Source organism: Mustela erminea, chromosome 1 (assembly GCF_009829155.1).
Source record: "Mustela erminea isolate mMusErm1 chromosome 1, mMusErm1.Pri, whole genome shotgun sequence".
Lineage (NCBI taxonomy): Eukaryota > Metazoa > Chordata > Mammalia > Carnivora > Mustelidae > Mustela > Mustela erminea.
Genome location: NC_045614.1, coordinates 4653242 through 4669307, shown reverse-complemented (window position 1 = coordinate 4669307; position 16066 = coordinate 4653242). Strand labels below are relative to the sequence as shown.

At 40.5% G+C, this 16066-nt stretch overlaps 1 non-coding gene and 1 pseudogene across 1 annotated transcript; both read right to left on the bottom strand.

The window, feature by feature from the left end:
• Positions 1–350: 350 nt before the first annotated feature.
• LOC116581493 lies at positions 351–455 on the bottom strand. The gene has a single exon (XR_004282073.1). It is a non-coding gene; the product is annotated as a U6 spliceosomal RNA (small nuclear RNA).
• Positions 456–13576: 13121 nt separating this feature from the next.
• Positions 13577–13674, bottom strand: LOC116581660 (annotated as a pseudogene).
• Positions 13675–16066: the final 2392 nt, after the last annotated feature.

The following is a 16066-nucleotide window of genomic DNA, read 5'->3' as shown; positions in this document are numbered from 1 at the left end:
TTTTAGGATAAAAATATCTTTTTTCTATTCTTCAGACAATGGAAATTGCCCACCAAAAGGAACAAAACCAACTCAAGTAGGACGAGAAGCTAACAAAAACTAACAAAGAATTGTGAGTTCACTTTATGTTCGTGGTTTAAAAAAAAAAACGCTACATTTGTCTTTTTCTCTGAGATATGACTGAGATACAAAAATGCCGTATACATTTACTATTACATATTGATGAGTTTAAAGATAAGTAAATACTCACGGAACCATCACCACAATTTCAAAAGCTTAACCATCCCTTCTAAAAGTTTCCTCTTTTCTTCTTTATTTGTGTGTGATAAGAAATTCTTTTTTTTTTTTTTTTTAACATGGAACACTTCACGAATTTGCGTGTCATCCGTGTTCAGGGGCCATGCTAATCTTCCCTGTATTGTTATACTTTCACTATACGGTCTGCCCAAGCGAGCATGATAAGAATAGTTACCGTAAGAGCTATCCGCTTCAAAAAGATTTTGGGGGAAATTGGAAGGGGAGGTGAACCATGAGAGACTATGGACTCTGAAAAACAATCTGAGGGTTTTGAAGGCGGGGGGGTCGGGGTACCAGGTGGTGGGTATTATAGAGGGCACGGATTGCATGGAGCACTGGGTGTGGTACAAAAATAATGAATACTGTTATGCTGAAAATAAATAAAAAATAAAATAAAATAAAAAGATTTGGGGGACACCTGGGTGGCTCGGTCAGTTAAACAAACTGAAACTCACATTTTCGGCTCAGGGCATGATCTCAGCCTGGTGCACTCGAGCCCCACGTGGGGCTCTGAGCTCCGTGTGGCCTGTGCTAAAGATTTTTTCTCCCTCAGGGGCTCCTGGGTGGCTCAGTGGGTTAAAGCCTCTGCCTTTGGCTCAGGTCATGATCCCAGCGTCCTGGGATCGAGCCCTGCATCCGGCTCTCTGGAGCCTGCTTTTGACCCCCCCACCACCACCTCCCCGCCTGCCTCTCTGCCTACTTGTGATCTGTCAAATAAATAAATAAAATCTTTAAAAAAAAAAAAAGATTTTCTCTCCCTCTGCCCTCCTTGTGCTTTCCCCCTCAAATAACTAGCTAAATAAAATCTTTAAGTATAAAAATATAAATAAATAGAAATTAAAAATATTAAAAAGTATAAAAATAAAAATTTTAAGTATACAATACAGTATAGTTATATATGCATTATGCTTTATGGTAGGTCTCTAGGATTTACCCGTCCTCCATAACGGAAACCCATTAAGCTGATACCCATGAAACACCAACTCCCCATCCCCCGCCCACCCCCCAGCCCCTGGCGTAATCATTGCCCTGTTCTCTCTATACAGTTGACTACCAGGTCCCTCCTATAAGTGGAATCATCTTTGTCCTTTTGTGTCTGCCTTATTTCATGTGATCAGTGGCTTACTTATGGCCGAACAATTTTCCATTGTACGCGTACACCGCAAGTCCTTTATGCATTCACCCACCATGCCTTTGCTTCTGTAAATAACGCGTCAACCAACGAAGAAGTGTAGGGACCTTTTGGAGATGCTGATGTCAATTATCTGGGCCCTTCCTCCCAGACGCAGGATTGCTCAATGGTAAGGTGCTTCCGTTTTCAATGTTCCAGGAGCTTCCACCCTGCTTGCCTTGACGAGGCCCCCTCTGGCATGATTACCCCCAGGAGTGAACAAGTTTCCAGTTTCTCCCCATCTTCGGTGGTACCTGCTGTCTTCTGTCTGGGATTTCGTGTGGGATGGGCCGTAGCCATCCTAACCCTGTGGGATGATATCTCGCTGTGGTTTTGATTTGCATTTCCCCGATGATTCATCTCATCTTTTCTTTGCGCCCCTGGGCCTTTTTATCTTTACTGAGTGCTCGCTAATATTTTATTAAAACTTGCATGAGTTTACAAATAAAATTGGTGCATTTTTATGGCTTTTCGTGACCCTATGTGTACATTTGTGCTTAATACTTGTATTTGTGTGGGATGCCCTATGTGCAGGATTGGGTGACTTTTCTAAGAGAGATATTGGGGGTGGGGTGGGGTTGGTTACCTTTTTTTTTTTTTTTTAGCCTAACTTGGGGGTGGGGGAAAACCCATTTTTACAGTATTTTTGTTTTTCTATTAACATTTCCTTTAAGCCTTGAACTTTTACTAAATTTCCTCCTGACTGAAAAATCTTGTTTCTAATCTGGGAATTTGAAATCTCTGTACTTAAAGTCACAGCAATTTTTTCCAAAGAGTTCAAACCAATTTAATGCCAGTACATGGTAAACATTTGCAGCCATTTCAAGAAGCTGGTGGCCTTTTATATATCATTAACTGGTATCTTTAAACATTCTGAAGTGACTATAAAAAGTATAGAGTTTTTTTTTAATAACAGTAAACTTTTAATAAATTAATTTTTAATTTAAAAAGAAAAAAATAAAAATAAAAGGGACGCCTGAGTGGCTTCGTGGGTTAAACATCTGCCTTCAGCTCAGGTCACAATCCCAGGATCCTGGGATTGAGTTCTGCATTGGGCATCTTGTTCAGCAGGAAGACTGCTTCTCCCTCTGCCTGCCTCTCCCCCTGCTTGTGCTCTCTCTCATGCACGCGCTCTCTCAAATAAAGGAAGTCTTTTAAAAAAAAAAAAATCTATCTAGCAGCGCCTGGGTGGCTAAGTGGGTTAAAACACTGCCTTCGGCTCAGGTCATGATCTCAGGGTCCTGAGATCGAGTCCCACATCGGGCTCTCTGCTCAGCAAGGGGCCTGCTTCCTCCTCTCTCTCTGCCTGCTTCTCTGCCTACTTGTGATCTCTGTCTGTCAAATAAATAAATAAAATCTTTTAAAAAAAATCTATCTAGGAGTGGATTTTCCTATGCTCAACTTTATGAAATAATAACCAATTTTCCAAACCAGTCGACACTCTAACACCTCCAGCTGCCAAGTGTGAGAGTTTCCATTGCTTCATATCACACCAACCAACCCAGTGTTGTCCGCCTTCTATTTTAGGTGTTCTGTAATGGGATCCCTTGTAGTTTTGTCATTTTTTCAGAGATTTTATTTTTAAGTAATCCCAAACCCAAAATGAGACTCAAACTCACAATCACAAGATCAAGAGTCACACACTCCACGGACTGAGCCAGCCAGGCACCCCATCCCCTTGTAGTTTTAAATTGCATTTTCCTGATAGTTAATATGGTTAAGCACCCCTTCATGCTTATTGTCCATTTATATATTGTTTTATGTGAAGTCCTTTTTTATCTTTTTTTAAAGATTTTATTTATGTGAAGTCTTAAAACCCTTTTTTAAATAGGTTGTCTTTTTTTAAGATGTTATTTATTTACGAGAGAGAGAGAGAGAGAGAGAGAGAGAGAGTGTGTGTGTGTGTGTGTGAATAAGCAGGGGAGGGGGGAGAGGGGCAGAGGGAGAGGGAGAGAGAGAAGTGCAGGGCTCCTTCCCAGGACCCTGGGATCATGACCTGAGCCACCCAGGCATCCTTTTTCTTTTTGACTTATAAGAATTCTTTATACAATCTGTAAGTGAGCCCTTTTGTCAATTACTTTTTTTATTTTTTTTTTTGGCAAATTTTCTTTCTCACTCTGTGGATTACCTTTTCATTCTCTGAACTGATATCTTTTGAAAAACAGAAGATCTTACTTTTCATATACTATGAGAATAATATTTAATTTAATATTAAATTTAATATCTTCCTTTACATAGATAATATTTTTGTGTTGTTTTTTAAAATATTTGCATGCCCTCACATAAATAAATATTCTCCTATAAGAATAGAAATCTCCTCTTTCTTTAAACTTTATTGGTTTTCCTTTCACTTTTATGTTTATAATCCCCCTGGATGACAATCCATCCTTGCACGAACACCATCGTCTAAATTACTGTGGCCTTATGATAGGTCTTAATATCTGGACTAGTAGCTCTCCATTTTGTTTCTCTTCTTGAAAACTGTCCTGGCTGTTTTGGGTCATTTGCATTTCTGGGGGTTTTCTGAGTCAGCATCATATACATACGTCCTGGTGAGACATTGCAGAGATTGCATTGAATCTACAGATCGATAGATGTTAATGTAGAATTAATGTCTTCAGAATATTGTCTTCCAATCCATGACCATAGTATATCCTTCTATTTACTTAGATTCTAGTTAATTCCCTCAATAATGTCTTACAGTTTTGTGTGTAGAATTCTTACACTGCTTATACTTACTTAGTCACAAGCACTTAATTTTTGTGTGATGTTCTTATAAATGGCATAATTTCCAAATATCTTTTTCTAGAGATGTTGATACATAGAAACACCACTGATTTTTCTATTTTGATTTTATATCCAATGACCTGGCTAAATTATTTTATAAAATCTAAATGTAGTTTCTCTTCATTTTCTACCTACATAATAATGTGGCCTCTAAGTAATGACTTTTATTTCTCCTTATTCAATCCTTTTGCTTCCACTTTTGTGTTGCTGTACTGGCTAGGACCTCAGTGGGACATTAATAGGAAGTGGTGACAGCAATTCCGATTTCAACCGCCCACCGTTAAGTATGTTGTTGTTTTAGGTATTTTGTGGATACTCTTTAGCAAATGAAGAATGCTCTATTTCTAGATTGCTGCAAGTTTTTATCATTAGAAGATGCGAATTTATTAAATGCTTCTTCTGTATATTTTGAGATGATGTTATTTTTTTCCTTCATTTTGCTCATGTAATGAATTATTGTAACTGATTTTTAATGTTAAACCAAACTTTCATTTCAAAGGCAAATGCACAAAACAATAATCATGTGCTAAAGGGAACACAAAGAACAAAAATGCCATCTGTGGGATCCCTGAGTGGCACAGTCAGTTAAGTGTCTGCCTTCGGCTCAGGTCATGATCCCAGGGTCCTGGGATCGAGTCCCACATCAGGCTCCCTGCTCAGCGGAAACCTGCTTCTCCTTCTACCTGCTGCTCCTCCTGCTTGTGCTCTCTCTTTCTCTCTCTCTCTCTCTCTCTCTCTCTCTCACACACTCTCACACACACACACACACACAAATAAATAAATGAAATCTTAAAAAATGCATTCTGTGACAATAATAATATAAAGGAGGAGGGGCAGAGATGTACAGGAGCTGAATGTTTTTATATTATTGAAAATAAGTTGGTATTATTAAAACTAGGTTGCTACCTAGGAATAAACCTAACCAAAGAGGGGCGTCTGGGCCGTGCAGAGAGTTAAGCCTCTGCCTTCTTCTCAGGTCATGGTCTCAGGGTCCTGGGATCAAGCCCTGCATCGGGCTCTCTGCTCGGCAAGAAGCCTGCTTCCCACCCACCCCCATCTTCCACCTGCTTACTTGTGATCTCTCTCTCTCTCTCTGTGTCAAATAAAGCAATAAATAAAATCCTAAAAAAAATAAAAACCTAACCAAAGAGACAAAGAATCTGTACTCAGAAAACTATAAAGTACTCATGAAAGAAATTGAGGAAGACACAAAGAAATGGAAAAACGTTCCATGCTCATGGATTGGAAGAAATATTGTGAAAATGTCTATATTACCTAGAGCAATCTACATATTTAATGCAATCCCTATCAAAATACCATTATTTTCAAAGAAATGGAATAAATAATCCTAAAATTTATATGGAACCAGGAAAGACCCCAAATAGCCAGGGGAATGTTGGAAAAGAAAGCCAAAGTTGGTGGCATCACAATTCCAGACTTCAATCTCTATTACAAAGCTGTCATCATCAAGACAGTATTGTACTGGCACAATAACAGATACATACATCAACGGAACAGAATAGAGAACCCAGAAATGGACCCTCAACTCTAAGGTCAACTAATCTTCCACAAAGCAGGAAAGACTGTCCAATGGAAAAGAGACAGCCTCTTCAATAAATGGTGTTGGAAAAATTGGACAGCCACATGCAGAAGAAAGAAACTGGACAATTTCTTTATACCACTCACAAAACTAGACTCAAAATGGATGAAAGACCTCAATGTAACATAGGAAGCCATCAAAATCCTTGAGGACAACACAGGCAGCAACCTCTTTGACCTCAGCCACAGCCACTTCTTTCTAGAAACATCACCAAAGCCTAGGGAAATAAGGACAAAAATGAACTATTGGGACTTCATTAAGATCAAAAGCTTTTGCACAGCAAAGGAAACAGTCAACAAAACCAAAAGACAACCGACAGAATGGGAGAAGATATTTGCAAATGACGTATCAGATAAAGAGTTAGTATTGAAAACCTATAAAGAACTTATCAAACCCAACACCCAAAGAACAAATAACCCAATCAAAAAATGGGCAGAAGACATGAACAGACACTTTTGCAAAGAAGACATCCAAATGGCCAACAGACCCATGAAAAGTGCTCAACATCACTTGGCATCAGGAAAATACAAATCAAAACCACAGTGAGATACCACCTCACACCAGTCAGAATGGCTAAAATTAACTAGTCAGTAAACAACAAATGTTGGCCAGGATACCGAGAAAGGGGAACCCTCCTACACTGTTGGCAGGAAGGCAAGCTAATGCAGCCACTCTGGAAAACAGTATGGAGTTCCTCAAAAAGTTGAAAATAGAGTTACCCTATGACCCACCAATTGCACTACTGGGTATTTATCCTAAAGATACAAATGTAGTGATCCAAAGGGGCACATGCACCCGAACATTTATAACAGCAATGTCCACAACAGTCAAACTACGGAAAGAACCTAGATGTCCATCAACAGATGAATGGATAAAGATGTGGTATATATATACATTGGAATACTATGCAGCCATCAAAAGAAACAAAATCTTGCCATTTGCAACGATGTGGATGGAACTAGAGGGTATTATGCTGAGTGAAGTAAGTCAATCAGAGAAAGACAATTATCATATGATCTCTCTGATATGAGGAATTTGAGAGGGAGAGTGGTGGTCATGGGGGGAAGGGAGGGAAAAAATAAAACAAGATAGGACCGGGGAAGAAGACAAACCATGAAAGACTCTTAATTTCAGGAAACAAACTGAAGGTTGCTGGAGTGGAGAGGAGCTGGGTGGGGGGGATGGGGTGGTTTGCGATAGACATTGGGGAGGGCGTGTGCCACGGTGAATGCTGTGAATTGTGTAAGAATGAAGATTCACAGGCCTTTGCCCCTGAAGCAAACAAGACATTATATGTTGATTTTTTAAAAATTTAAAAATAATAAATAAATAAAAGTAGGTTGCGATACTAAAATGTTAATTGTAATTCCCAAGATATTAGGGGTGCTGGGTGGCTCAGTTGGTTAAGCATCTGCCTTCAGCTCAGCTGGAATTGAGTCTCACATTGGGTTCCCTGCTCAGTGGGGATTCTGCTTTTCCCTCTCCCTCTGCTGCTCCCCCTGCTTGTGTTCTCTTGCTCATTCTCTCACTCTCTCTCTCTTAAACAAACAAACAAATAAATAAATAAAATCTATTAAAGAATAGAATAGAATAAAAGGAAGACATTGGCACATTGGCAAAAAAAAAAAAAAAAGGAAAACAAAAGCCAAAATGTCAAACAAACGAACAAACAAACATGTTCCATGTTCCAATCTGTCCACAAGAGACTCACTTTACATGCAAAGACACACAAAGGTTGAAAGTAAAGAGGTGGGAAAAATTATTCCATTCAAATTATTCCAAAGAAAAGCTGGGAGGCTATAGTATTGCCAAACAAAATAAACCTTAAATCAAAAAGATCACAAGACACAAAGAAGGACATTATATACCGTTAAAGGTTCAAAACAACAAAAAGATATAACAATAAAAAACATATGTACACCTAATAAAAGAGCCCCCAAATATAGGAAGCAAATATTGAAAAAACTGAAGCAAGGTTAGACAGTTCAACAATAATTGTTATAGATAGATTTTAATACATCACCCTCAATAATGACTATAACAATCAGATAGAAGGTCAATAAGGAAACAGAAGAGGAACAACATGATAAACTTCACACATATACAGAGCACTTGGTCTAACACTAGCAGAATACGTATCCTTCCCAAGTACATTCCACATTATTCAGGATAGACCCTATGTTGTGCCACAAAAGAAGTCTTAATAATATTTTTAAAGATTGACTCCATATACAGAACTTTTTCCAAAGTACAATTGAGTGAATGAAACCAGAAATGAATCACAGAAGGAAAACCAGAAGTTTCACAAATATGTAGAAATTAAGCAGTACGATTTTAAACAACTAACGTGTCAAAGAAGGAATTATAAGAGAAGTTAGAAAATATCTTAAAATGGATGAAAGTTCAAACACAACCTACCGAAATGAGTAGGATGTAGCAAAAGCAGTACTATGAGGGAAATTTGCAGATGTAAATGCATATATTTTTTAAAAAAGATCTCAGGACACCTGGGTAGCTCAGTTGGTTAAGCCGATGTTTTCGGCTCGGGTCATGATCCCCAGGTCCTGGGATCGAGTCCCGAATCGGGCTTCTTCCTCGGCAGGGAGCCTGCTTCTCTCTTCGCTTCTGTCTGCTTGTGCGTGCTTTCTCTCTCTGACAAATAAATAAAGTCTTTAAAAATAAATAACTAAAAATAAAAATAAAAACAATTTTTAAAGATCTGAAATCAATAAGTTCACTGCATACCTTCAGAAACTAGAAAAGGAATGTCAAGTTACGACACCCACAGAATAAAGGACAAAATAAAAGAGCAGACATAAATAAAATAGAGATTTATTTCCAGAATGCAAGAATGGTTCAACATCAAAAAATCAACCCATGTCATATACCAAATTGATAAATTGAAGGGGAAAAACATATTATCACTCCAAGTGATGCAGAGAAAGCTTTTGACAAAATCCAGCACCCTTTCATGACAAAAACACTCAGACTACAGGGGAACTTCCTTAACGTAGTAAGGGCTAGCTATAAAAACCCACAGCTAATAACATAATTGATAATGAAAGACCAATAATAAGACATGGATACCTACTTTTGTCTGTTTTGTTAAACACAGTACGGGAAGTTCTAGCCTGAGCAATTAGACAAAAAAAAAACACAAAAGACTGCAGACTCGAAACTTTGAAATGAGAATGTGGCATCTGTAAGAGCCACAGAGCACTACAGGAAGAAAGGAGGAAGCTGCCCTCTCACCAGGAATCTGGGAACCCCACACCTCAGTTTTTTTTTAGCCAAAACTAGAGCCTGTTTATTCCCAAGGACTCAGTATTCCGCCTCAACATTCTCTCTCAAATTTGCTTTGCAACCCATAGGGAGAGGTGAGTCTTACACTGGTAGGTCAACTTCAAAGACTATTACACTTGAAAAACATTGAAACATGCATTTTGGGGGGAGAGGGAGAGGTTCAGTATTCACGCAGAAAAACAAAGGTGTGTGTGACCCTGAAGATCCAAACACAGGTCATGAAGTGATATCAGAGGAATAAGTATTAAGGATCCTTTCATTAACTGAGACCTTTAGTTCTGAGATGTGTAGCATGAAATTCTGATGATTATGGAGCAACTAATTATGTCATTGAATCCTGCCCTGTGGCTATGGGAATACATTCGTCTATAGCTACTACCAATTGTGCTATTAATACGTTTTTTCCACCGTTCTTCACTATATTGTTTCAGTGGAGATTTATTGTCTCACAGTTGTAGAAGCCAGAAGTCCAATACCTAAGTGTTAGCAGGACCATGCTCCCTGTGGAAACTGTAGGGAAGGAGCTTTCCTAGTTTGTTCCAGCTTCTGGAGGCAATCCTTGGTGGATTTTGACTTGTAGATGCCTCCCTCCAATCTCTGTCTTTCTTCAGATGTGTGTATGTCTATATTTTGGGGAAACCCAGTTTTCCTCCTGTGTTTCTCCTTTATGCAGTCTTAGGAGAATGCGGAGGCTCAAAGTTTTCAACTGCATCTGCCCGGAGACTCGCATTCCTACTCATTCGCCATCAAGATCCTGACTTGGATGTTGGAAACTTGCTTCAATAGCAAAAACAACCTTCGCTGAAATTCTGCGACCCTTACTGTTAGGTGGCGAGTCAGGTGTCCAGCTCGGCCTGACCTCCACTGCACGTGAGGACCTTTGCAGATGCTGCTAAGGGAAGACCCAGACTCTTGCGCTACACCCTGAACTGGTTATTGATACGTGAGCTGGTTCTTCTCTCTCTTCAAAATTTCAGTGTTGCTCAGCAGTAACCACCCAATTCCACAGTCTTTTTGGTTATTTCCCCCTAACTCTGAAACACCAGAGATATGGCACAAACCGTGCGCCTCCTTCCTCCTGGATCCCATCTCAGTTCATCATGAGTGAAAGCATTAACACGCTGCCCTGGGCTGGGGGAGGGGCTGCTCAGCCAACCCTGTACCACCACGGTTGGGGCTCTCACTGCCATCTGACCAGTGAGGTAGCTCATCCCAAAATCTCTTTCAGAGTCGTTTCCCGGGACGACTTTTGACATCCAATGTTTTAGGTTGGGTTTCCTAAAACCATTTGTGTCTATGGTGTGCTGCAGGAGGTCTCCTAGAAGAAACCCGTGGAAGGGAAAGGACAAAGAATAGGGCAGGAGGAGAAGCTACCCATGTCGATGTGATTGCAAGGGAAGAGACCCTGCCTCCGGACTGATCTCATAGGGAGATCTGGAGCCTGGCGAGCCTCACAATGGCTTTCCTGCCCAGAGACACAAGAAGTGTGCGCTGTTCTGTCCCTAAATCGTTTAGTCATTGACCAAGGACTACCCCCCAAGCATGGGGTGATAACAACTTTCATAGCCTCTTCAAGCAAAGTAACATCTGTCAGAGAAGGTCACTCTGAGAAGCAGAGTACAAGAATGAGTCATGAGCCACCAACACCCACAGCAGCTGGAGGCTGGTGTCACTGCCCAGCAAAGAGGATCAGAAAGGAGCCAGTTGGGCTCAGGGCTCTGCTCTGCTCATAAATTCCATAGAGCAGAAACCCGACTTTCTTTACCGTTGTATCCCCAGTGCCTGGCACAGCGTAAGTGTTTATCAAATAGTTACTGACTGAATGTTCTGTAAGACAAGATCCATGAGGCGTGCCCTGACTCAGAGGGACTCCTTGTTCTCTATTCCTAGGCCCTGAGAAGAGGCAGACAAATAAGGGATTAAGTAGAGAACATTTAGTGACACTAAAATCATGAACCGTGAAAGAGGAATCCCGTGGACCATACAAAAATTAGAAACGTCAGTGGCACCTGGGCTCGGTCAACGAAGCGTCCGATTCTTGGTGTTTGGCTCAAGTCATGATTTCAGGGTCCCAAGAGGGACCCCTGGGTTGGGCTCCACACTGGGCATAGAGCCTATGGAAGGATTCTTTCTCTCCCTCTCCCACGGCCCCTGCCCCCACTCCCACTCAGGTGCTTGTTCTCTCTCTTCCTAAAAAATGAAGAACATTGCGACGCCTGGGTGGCTCAGTCGGTCAAGCGTCTGCTTTCTGCTCAGGTCACGATGCGGGGGTCCTTCTGCTCAGCCCAAAGCCTCCTTCCCCTCTCCCTCCCCGCTCCCCCTGCTTGGGCTCAAGCTCTCTCTCTGTCAAATAAATAAAGAAAATCCTAAATACATACATACATACATACATACACTTGCTCTTCTAAGTATATAATTAAGAAATTTTTTTTTTTAAATCACAGAATGGGAGTAAATATTTACATGTCTTATGCCACGCATCTAAAAGAAATGTGTACCCAGAGTATACCAAGAACTCTTGCATCTCAAAAATTATAAGACAAAACCTCAGCAAAAAAAAGAAAGAAAGAAAGAGGAAAAGGAAGAAAAGGAGAGGGTGGGAGGGAGGAAGGAAGAAGAAAGGAAAGAAAGAAAGAAAATTGTCAAGAATTTGGATAGCTATATCCTAGAGAAGATACACAGATGGCAAATGAACATTTGAAAAGATGCTCAACACTGGGTATCACGTAAGACTAATGAATCACTGACCTCTACCTCTGAAACCAATAAGACATTGTATGTTAATTGAATTTAAATAAAAATAATTTTTTAAAAAAAATTTTAAGATTTTATTTATTTATTTGACAGAGAGAGATCACAAGTAGGCAGAGAGGCAGGCAGAGAGAGAGGGGGGGAAGCAGGCTCCCTGCTGAGCAGAGCCCGAAATGGGACTCGATCCCAGGACCCTGAGATCATGACCTGAGCCGAAGGCAGAGGCTTAACCCACTGAGCCACCCAAGTGCCCCATAAATAAAAATTTAAAAAAAAAAACTTTGTGAAGGGGCGCCTGGGTGGCTCAGTGGGTTAAAGCCTCTGCCTTCGGCTCAGGTCATGATTTCAGGGTCCTGGGATCTAGCCCCGCATCGGGCTCTCTGCTCAGTGGGGAGCCTGCTTCCCTCTCTCTCTCTCTGCCTGCCTCTCTGCCTACCTGTGATCGCTCTCTCTCTGTCAAATAAATAAATTAAATTAAATTTAAAAAAAAAAACTTTGTGAAGTAACCATAAAGTTATCTGGAAGGATAAGAACCAGAAACCATTCAGAAATATTTTTTAAAATAAAAAATATTAAAGGAAGACTTTCTTTACCTGATATTCTTTGCTCAGAAATAGACAAGAAATATAAGGGTAAGAATTTGGTATATGTTAGAACATGTAAAATCTATGAGGAAAAGAATGAATGATTTATATTTTAGAAAAACCCAAATCAAGTACAGCTACATAGAAAGAAGAAAACAATAATTATGATCCTACCACCAAGAAATAATCACTCTAACATGTAAAGAATACTATGCAGATTAGCATAAAATAAAATCATAATTTATTTATTCTTTTTTAAAGCCACATTGTACTCAAGTATTTGTATAGCAAAATAAATTTCTACAATAACACTTGTAATACTTGCATAGTATTTTATGGCAAAGAAATCATTTATTTAACTGATCAACAACTTCTTGTACTTTCAAGTAATTGAACACTGTATAATTTAAAAAAACACCTCTGAGGACTACTTTTATATTTAAATATTTTGATAATACTTTAACCTTTTCCTTAGTATACATTTTTAGATACACAACAGCTTCACAAAATATCATTAAGACTTTTGATATCCATTTCCAAATTGTCACATGGGGAAGTGGTCCCGAGAATTTCCCACAAGCCCAAATTCTTTTTTTTTTTTAAAGATTTTATTTATTTATTTGTCAGAGAGAGAGTGAGTGAGAGCGAGCACAGGCAGACAGAGTGGCAGGCAGAGTCAGAGGGAGAAGCAGGACGCTGGGATGATGACCCGAGCTGAAGGCAGCTGCTTAACCCACTGAGCCACCCAGGCATCCCAGGCCCAAATCCTTAAACTGGGTATGGCCATTATTCCTTGCATTTGACAATCTGATACTCCTAATGTTACTTTACTTCTGTTCCCCCTATCATAATCTTTAATATATTCTTTGTCATCTGTATGAAATAGACTTTCCAAGACTCCCGTTGGATATTTTTAAATTGGTATTTGCCTTCTTCATCATAGACATTAAAACGTTCGCTGTGTCGTAAACTTCCATTGCGAACATTAAAAAAAAAAAATAAAAGACGTTCGATATCACGGGTCATCAGAGAAGTGCACATTTATTTACTTATGTATTTGTCTATCCATCTATTTATTTATCTGTAAATATGGGACCTCTTTGCAAATGTGTGTGTCACCCCTGGGCAGGGGGCCTGCTAATCTTGTCTGTACCATCCTAATTTCCTATATGCAAGCAAGCACAGGGAAGTGCAAATTTAAATGACAGCAAATTATCCCTGGGGTGGCTTAAGCTAACACGACAATGCAGACCACGTATTGATGAGGATTTGGAGCCACGGAAACTCCACGTGGGATGGCCACTTGGGGAGTTGGTCGGCAATTCCTTACAAAATTGAGCTTGCTCCTAGCATTTTCTGCAGTCTCACTCCTCTGAACTGACCCCCACACAGTGCTGGTAACATTGTTATCCACCATTGTCCCGCCCTGAAGACAACACAAACACCCACTAGCAAATGCAGGAACAGATAAATGGAAGCTTCTCAGCAACCAACGGCCACAGAATATTGATACACATAACATGAATGAGACAAAAACATTATGCTAAGAGGAAGGTGTCAAGCCCAGATCGGCTGCATACTTCAGGATCTCATTTATATGAAATTGTAGAAAAAGCAAAACGGAAGTGGCAGGAAGTAGGTGGGTTGGTGGCCGCCTAAGGATGGATTGGGAAAGCAGCCATGGAAGGGTCACCGGGCGACTTTCTAGGGCAACAGAGATGTTCTTGATCTCTGGTATTATTCTATGACCTAAGGCGTCTGACAAAACACATCACACTGTACACCCATTTTAATGGGTGGGTTTCACTGGATAGAAATTATACCTCAATTAAAAATAAACCTTCAGGGCGCCTGGGTGGCTCAGTAGGCTAAGCCGCTGCCTTCGGCTCAGGTCATGATCTCAGGATCCTGGGATCGAGTCCCACATCGGGCTCTCTGCTCTGCGGGGAGCCTGCTTCCTCCTCTCTCTCTCTCTCTGCCTGCCTGTCTGCCTACTTGTGATCTCTGTCTGTCAAATAAATAAAATCTAAAAAAATAAAATAAAATAAAATAAACCTTCACACTGATGGAGGCAAAAATGAAAAGACAGAGCCTGGATCCGGAACTGATGGCTTCACTGACCAGCGAAACCACAGCAGCGATCGTTCATTGCCAAATATCTTATTCTCAGAGGGAAGTACTTTTCTGAAAAGGAGTAAGCACTAGTGGTCAGTGATTTCCTTTTCCTTGTCACTGAAAACCATCTTTAAACCTCCATGTCACAGGCCGTGCCACAGAAGGTGTGGTCACCTGTTTAGACCTTTCAAGAAACCTGGGGGTAGGCAGTATAGTTTTTCACAGACCCAGAACAATTTGACTTGGTCAAATCGTTACTTAAAAACCATGCTCATCTCTCATGGCAAGGTAGGCGATCCCAGAGGACGTTATACTGAGTGAAATAAGCCAGAAGCAGAAAGACAGTCACTGGATGGTCTTACTCATGTGTGGAATTTAAAAAGTCCTATCAGACACATGAAAAAATGTTCATCATCACTAGCCATCAGGGAGATTCAAATTAAAACTACATTGAGATACCACCTTACACCAGTTAGAATGGCCAAAATTAACAAGACAGGAAACAACATCTGTTGGAGAGGATGTGGAGAAAGGGGAACTCTCTTCCACTGTTGGTGGGAATGCAAGTTGGTGCAGCCACTTTGGAAAACAGTGTGGAGATTCCTCAAGAAATTAAAAATAGAGCTTCCCTATGACCCTGCCATTGCACTCCTGGGTATTTACCCCAAAGATACAGATGGAGTGAAAAGATGGGCCATCTGTACCCCAATGTTTATAGCAGCAATGGCCACGGTCGTCAAACTGTGGAAAGAACCAAGATGCCCTTCAACAGATGACTGGATAAGGAAGATGTGGTCCATATACACTATGGAGTATTATGCCTCCATCAGAAAGGATGAATACCCAACTTTTGTAGCAACATGGACGGGACTGGAAGAGATTATGCTGAATGAAATAAGTCAAGCAGAGAGAGTCAATTATCATATGGTTTCACTTATTTGTGGAGCATAACAAATAGCATGGAGGACATGGGGAGATGGAGAGGAGAAAGGAGTTGAGGGAAACCAGAGGGGGAGATGAACCATGAGAGACTGCGGACTCTGAGAAACAAGCTGAGGGTTTTTTTGAGGGGATGGGTAAGCCTGGTGGTGGGTACTGAGGAGGGCACGTATTGCATGGAGCACTGGGTGTGGTGCATAAACAATGAATTCTGGAACACTGAAAAGAAATATAAAAAATAAAAATTAAAAAAAAAAAAAAAGATTGGCGATCAACTGATCCCAAGATGAAGAGATTATTCTGGATTAACCATGTGGGGCCAAAGTAATCACAAAGGTCCTCATAAACAGAAGGCGAAGCCAGCAGAGGCCAAGTGACACAACGTGAGAACGACCTGACCAGTCATTGCCAGCTTTGAAAGTGGAGAAGGGGGAACACAAGGCAAGGAATCCAGGAGGCCTCTAGAGGCTGGAAAAGACGAAAAGACAGATTGTCCTGCAGAACCTCTAGAAAAGAACG